Raw genomic sequence first — 6,840 nt, forward strand, 5'->3', positions numbered from 1 at the left:
CCCACATCTTATTTTTTTAATTAATTGATTTATTAATTTATTTTGGCTGCGTTGGGTCTTCGTTGCTGTATGCGGGCTTTCTCTAGTTGCGGTGAGCGAGGGCTACTCTTCTTCGTTGTGGTGCGCGGGCTTCTCATCGCGGTGGCTTCTCTTGTTACGGAGCACGGGCTCTAGGTGCGCGGGCTTCAGTAGTTGTGGCTCGCGGGCTCTAGAGCACAGGCTCAGTAGTTGTGGCGCACGGGATTAGTTGCTCCACCGCGTGGGGGATCATCCTGGACCAGGGCTGGAACCTGTGTCCCCTGCATTGGCAGGCGGATTCTTAACCACTGTGCCACCGGCAAAGTCCCCCCACACCTTATTTTAATCATCTAACTGGTGCCCCTAAATTCCCAAATTTCAGTTCTTCCACAATGTCTTACCCACTTTTTAGCTTCAGTCAGTCTCTCAAAACAACCAAGTGTAAAAGAAACAACATGGGTATAAAAAAGAGCCCTGGGGACTTCCCTGGTGGTCCAGTGGTTAGGACTCCATGTTTTCACTGCTGGGCCCGGGTTCAAGCCCTGGTTAGGGAACTAAGATCACACAAGCCTTGAGGGACAGCCAAAAAGAAAAAAAAAAAAAGAGCCCTGGTCTGTCGGGTAAGATTCCAGTTCCAGCCCTTCCCTTCTCTGTAGGACCTCAGCCTCCAATATGCAAAGGGAATGACTGGGATAATTAGGGGTTAGAAACTCAAATGCCTAGAGGAGCCAGGGAGGGACAAATGACAGGAACAAATGGGGCTGTGTGGGACTGGAGGAGCCCACCCACCCTCAAGGAAGCACCGCTGCAGGTCCCAGGTTGCCAGGCTTTCCTATTTATCCGGGCACTGGAAGTCGGATTTTTATATGGAATCTCCTGAGTTTTGAATATTAGCAGATGCACTTTAAAACGTTTTGTGAATTCCTTGCAGGCCAAATTAACCTCACCTATGAATCCGTCTGGCACATGGTGAGCTGACCCTGGCTCAGATGCTCTTTAAGGCAGGGGTCCCCAACCCCCGGGCCGCGGACCGGTACCTGTTAGGAACCCGGCCACACAGCAGGAGGTGAGAGGCGGGGGAGCGAGCAAAGCTTCATCTGCCGCTCCCCGTTGCTCCCCATCTGTCTTACTGCCTGAACCATCGCTCGTATTACCGTCGGAACCATCACCCCCACCCCCCCGGGACTGTGGAAAAACTGTCTTACACGAAACCGGTCCCTGGTGCCAAAAACCTGGGGACTGCTGCTTTAAGGCCCATTGTTTCACGCTCCCGGAATCCACTCAGGCGCCACCTAGTGACGGCGACTGTCACAGTTCCCAAGAAGGCAGTGCAGGAAAAGTACTTTCTTTTTTTTATTCCACTGCCAGTTATTTCTTTTTTTTTTTTTAATTAATTAATCTATTTATTTATGGCTGTGTTGGGTCTTCGTTTCTGTGCGAGGGCTTTCTCTAGTTGTGGCAAGCGGGGGCCACTCTTCATCGCGGTGCGCGGGCCTCTCACTATCGCGGCGTCTCTTGTTGCGGAGCACAGGCTCCAGACGCGCAGTAATTGTGGCTCACGGGCCCAGTTGCTCCGCGGCATGTGGGATCTTCCCAGACCAGGGCTCGAACCCATGTGCCCTGCATTGGCAGGCAGATTCTCAACCACTGCGCCACCAGGGAAACCCGCCAGGGCTTTCTTTTTTTTGGCCTCGCTTGGTGTGGCATGCGGGATCCCAGTTCCCCCAGCCCGAACCCCAACCAGGGATCACACGCACGCCCCCTGCAGCGGAAGTGCGGAACCTTAACCACTGGATCACCAGGGACTTCCTGAAAAGGACTTTTTAAATAGATCGATTAGGAGTAATTTATTTGTATGCCAAAAAAATTAATTTTCTAAATGACTTCCTAAATGGCCTCTCAGGTGTAATTAGAATATAACCAGATAGATCAAAATCATACACGATTTACTCACAGCTAATTGGGAACATAGGATTATGCAAGTGAATAACATTTATTATTTACTACATTCCAGGCGCTGTTCTCCTTTAAGTATTGTTTCATCTAATCCTCACCATAATCCTATGAATTAAGTACTATTACTACCCTGATTTTATCAGATGGAGAAACTGAAGCCCAGAAAGATCGTGTAACTTATAACAAAGTCACACAGCGGATACCCCTTCCTTTCCAGCTCCGACCCCGGACACAGCAGCCGTCGCGATGTTGATGCCCAAGAAGAACCGGATTGCCATTTATGAACTCCTTTTTAAGGAGGGAGTGATGGTAGCCAAGAAGGACATCCACATGCCTAAGCACCCCGAGCTGGCAGACAAGAATGTGCCCAATCTTCACGTCATGAAGGCCATGCAGTCTCTCAAATCATGAGGCTACATGAAGGAACAGTTTGCCTGGAGACATTTCTACTGGTACCTAACCAAGGAGGGTATCCATTATCTCCGGGATTACCTCCACCTGCCCCCTGAGATTGTGCCTGCTAACCTGCGCCGCAGTCGTCCTGAGACTGGCAGGCCACAGCCCAAAGGTCTGGAGGGAGAGCGACCTGCAAGACTCACAAGAGGGGAAGCCGACAGAGACACCTACAGACGAAGCGCTGTGCCCTCTGGTGCCGACAAGAAAGCTGAGGCCGGGGTGGGGTCAGCAACCGAATTCCAGTTTAGAGGCAGATTTGGTCGTGGACGTGGTCAGCCACCTCAGTAAAGTTTGGAAGAGATTGTTTTGTGTTGAATAAACGTGTAGCCAGAAAAGATTTAAAAAAAAAAAAAAAAAGTCACACAGCCACTTAGTCGTGGACCTGGGATTGGAACCCAGGCAGCCTTAGTCAGGAGGGTATGCTCTCCTAGACAGAAGCTAGATTAAGGCATCATGGTTGTAATAGTCACTTCAGTTGCAAATGACAAAAACTAAAGCAAAAACAAGGCAGGGTTAGGGTTTCTGGATGTAGAAATATCTGGAGTCCAAACAGCGGCCTCTCTCCCCTCTGTCCCCCACTAGGTTCTGCCTTCTTCTGGTTTGTCTAATCTCAAGAAGGCACAGGACAAACATGGTACCTTCTGGCACCACAAAGCAATGGGAAAAGAGCGGTTGTTTAGTGAAAGGTCCTGAAAAAAAAAGGCTCACGTTTTAGAGAAAAAAAAACTGGATCCCCACCTAACACCACACACAAAAGTGAGCTCCAGACAGATGAAAGACCTAAATGGGAAGATAAGCATATAAATTTAAAATGAGAAAATGTGAGAGACTGTCTATGTTGAGAAGGACTTCAATGAAACTCAAAAGCACACACCATAGGAAAAAATTGATAAAGCTGATGACCTATTTGTGTTCAATGAAGAACAGTATGGAAAAAGTTAACAAATAACAAAGATAGGAGAAGACAGTTATAATGTCTAAAATTGATAGGTGACTAATATCTAGGATGTACAAGAGACTCTTGCAAATCAACAAGAAGGAACCCCATGGGAAAATGAGCAATTAATAGGAGACAAAGCAAAAAGGCCTATGCTGGGATGCTCAAACTCACTAGTAACTAGAGAAATACAAAAGGAAACAGCATTGAGAGTTCACTTTACACTTTTTAGACCAGCAAAAATTAGAAAGATGGATAATGCCACGTGTTGGTTGGGATTAGGGGCATAGGGTCCTGCAGGCCCCGCTGGCAGGAGTGGTGCAGATGTTCTGAAGAGCAATCGGGCATTTCTTAGTGACATAAGAATATACATACCCTGGGCCACAGAATATATTCCTGGTTATATGTCCCAAAGGATTTTTCATCCTGGCCCATATGGGAACCAGGATGAGAGCGTTTATCATAGTATAGTTTGTGTTGACAGATAATTGGACACAATCTAAGTATTCACGCTGTGGGAGTGGAAACACAAAACACAGCGGAGCCCACACAGCTGCCCCCAGAGCAGAAAGAGAGACTCAGGGCAGTTGAGGCCAGGTGCAGTCAGGCTACACTTGCTCTCAGCAAGTGCCTGCAGCAACCTCTGGAAGAAAAGATGGGTGGGGAGGGGGAAACCGGGGCAGCCACTGCCTGGGGTTGCCAGACTTAGCAAATTGAGGTGAACTTGTTTTCACCCCGAGAATGTACTCAGAGTTATGGATCTTCAAGGCTTTTATTTTTTATAAAAAGCACCAAGGAGCTTTTTTCCCCTGCATGTACAAACCCCCGCAGAGAGAGCAATGATGTGTTATATCTGCACAGAGGCTCCCGCTTGGACAAACTCCCCAAGGCAGCGGTGAATTCCCAGGATGCAAGGCCCCTGGAGCAAGGTCCTGGCTCCGTAAACCAAGACATAAGTGTCTGATGACTGTCTGTGATGATCTCGCTCTTTAGTGACATTGGGTTCTACCCTCCTTGTGTTTCTGGATACTTTGATGAAAAGCATGAACTTGCCTGAGTTTGAATCGGCCCCACCCCTTACTAGCTGTGACCTCTCTGTGCCTGAGACTTCAAGCCTCTAAGACAGAGATCAAAACACAACCTACGTCATAGGTTTTTGGTAAAGAGTCATGAGTTGGTTCTGTAAAGTATTTAAACTGCCTGGCACAGGGTAAGGGGTATAAAAAAAATACTGGCCATTATTATCAAGGCCACTTGAGATTTCTGATTCTTGGTCCAGATTAACTCAGATCTGTTTTATATCCACCAACATCACCTACCTCTGGTAATAATCTAGTTCCATGTTGTGCACATACACAATCCAGTCCAGGCACCCTCCTTGGACGGGAGGGAAAACTGTGTGCGTCCAGCTCCTGGGGATTTAACAAAGCCAGAACCTGTTGCCTTTTTCAAATATCCCACAGGGCAACATATAATAAATACTATTATTAATATTATTCCTTTTTTTACAAATGGGGAAACTGATGAACCAAAGAATGATATAAATAATGAAACTCAAAGCCTTCTCTGACATAAATTGTACCAATGTTTTCTTAGGTCAGTCTCCCAAGGCAAAAGAAATAAAAACAAAAATAAACAAATGGGACCTAATCAAACTTACAAGTTTTGCACAGCAAAGGAAACCATAAACAAAACAAAAAGGCAACCTACAGAATGGGAGAAAATATTTGCGAACAATGTGAACGACAAGGGCTTAATTTCCAAAATATACAAATAGCTCATACAACTCAACACCAAAATCAAACAACCCAATCAAAAACATGAGCAGAACGGTGCCGACCAGAGGCCTCTGGCTGGCCGTCTGTCCTCACAGCACTGGCTGTTGTGGACAGAAATGTGGGAGAGCTTTCCCTGGCTCTCTGTGTTTGATTCTTCCTGGACTTGGAGCCCTTGGGTGTTCTGTACAGTAAGTTGTGCTGTGGGCTGCCTGGCGCTCTGGACTGTGGTGTGAGGCCAGAGAGAATGGGGTTCAAGAGCCACCTGGTTTTTCTTCTGTGATGCCGACCTCAGCTTACTCCCTGGCCGTCATCCCTTGGGGCTCCCACGTGCTGGGGGTTCAGGGAAGGTCCCCAAGGGGTGCAGAGCTCCATGGAGACGCCCGGTGGGGGCAGAGTCTACGCCTCATCAAAGGGCATCAGGCGAAGTTTGCCTTTTTCTGAAATGCTGTTGTGAATAAAGAGATTGATCCCTGATCAAAAAAAAAAAAAAATGGGCAGAAGACCTAAACAGACATTTCTCCAAAGGAGACATATAGGCAGTGTCATGTGTCAATAGGCACATGAAAAGATGCTCCATGTCACTAATTATTAGAGAAATGCAAATCAAAACTACAATGAGGTATCATCTCACACCAGTCAAAATGGCCATCATTAAAAAGTCTACAGGGACTTCCCCACTGGCGCAGTGGTTAAGAATCCACCTGCCAATGCAGGGGGCATGGGTTTGAGCCTTGGTCCGGGAAGATCCCACATGCTGTGGAGCAACTAAGCCCATGCGCCACAACTACTGAGCTTGTGCTCTACAGCCCGCAAGCCACAGCTACTGAGCCCACGCGCCACAACTACTGAAGCCTGCACGCCTAGAGCCTGTGCTCCGCAACAAGAGAAGCCACCGTAATGAGAAGCACGTGCACCACAACAAAGCCCGCTGAAGCTGAAGCCCGCTTGCTGCAACTAGAGAAAGCCCGCATGCAGCAACAAAGACCCAACGCAGCCAAAAATAAATAAATAAATAAATTTTTTTTTTTTTAAGTCTACAAATAATAAATGCTGGAGAGGATGTGAAGAGAAGGGAACCCTCCTACACTGTTGGTGGGAATGTAAGTTGGTGCAGCCACTATGGAGAACAGTATGGAGGTTCCTCAGAAAACTAGAGTTACCATATGACCCAGCAATCCCAGGATATATATAGTCTTGGGCATTTATCCATACAAAACTATAATTCAAAAAGATACATGCAGGCTTCCCTGGTGGCGCAGTGGTTGAGAGTCTGCCTGCCAATTCAGGGGACACGGGTTCGAGCCCTGGTCTGGGAAGATCCCACATGCCGCAGAGCGACTAGGCCCGTGAGCCACAATTGCTGAGCCTGCACGTCTGGAGCCTGTGATCTGCAACAAGAGAGGCCGCGACAGTGAGAGGCCCGCGCACCGCGATGAGGAGTGACCCCCGCTTGCCGCAACTGGAGAAAGCCCTCGCACAGAAACGAAGACCCAACACAGCCATAAATAAATAAATAATTTTTTAAAAAATATAAATAAATAAATAAAATGGTACCCATTCTCACAATTAAAAAAAAAAAAAAAGATACATGCACCTCTATGTCCATAGCAGCACTATTCGCAATAGCCAACACATGGAAACAACCTAAATGTCCATCGACAGATGAATGGATAAAGAAGATGCGGTACATATATA

General features: G+C 47.2%; 1 pseudogene across 1 annotated transcript; it reads left to right on the forward strand.

Moving 5' to 3' along the window:
• The first annotated feature begins 2,163 nt into the window (after positions 1 to 2,163).
• On the forward strand, positions 2,164 to 2,767 carry LOC309637376 (small ribosomal subunit protein eS10 pseudogene; annotated as a pseudogene). The gene has a single exon. The product of its transcript is annotated as a small ribosomal subunit protein eS10 pseudogene (transcript).
• The last annotated feature ends 4,073 nt before the right edge of the window (positions 2,768 to 6,840 follow it).

The sequence above is a fragment of the Balaenoptera physalus genome (assembly GCF_965194825.1).
Source record: "Balaenoptera physalus genome assembly, chromosome: 11".
NCBI lineage: Eukaryota > Metazoa > Chordata > Mammalia > Artiodactyla > Balaenopteridae > Balaenoptera > Balaenoptera physalus.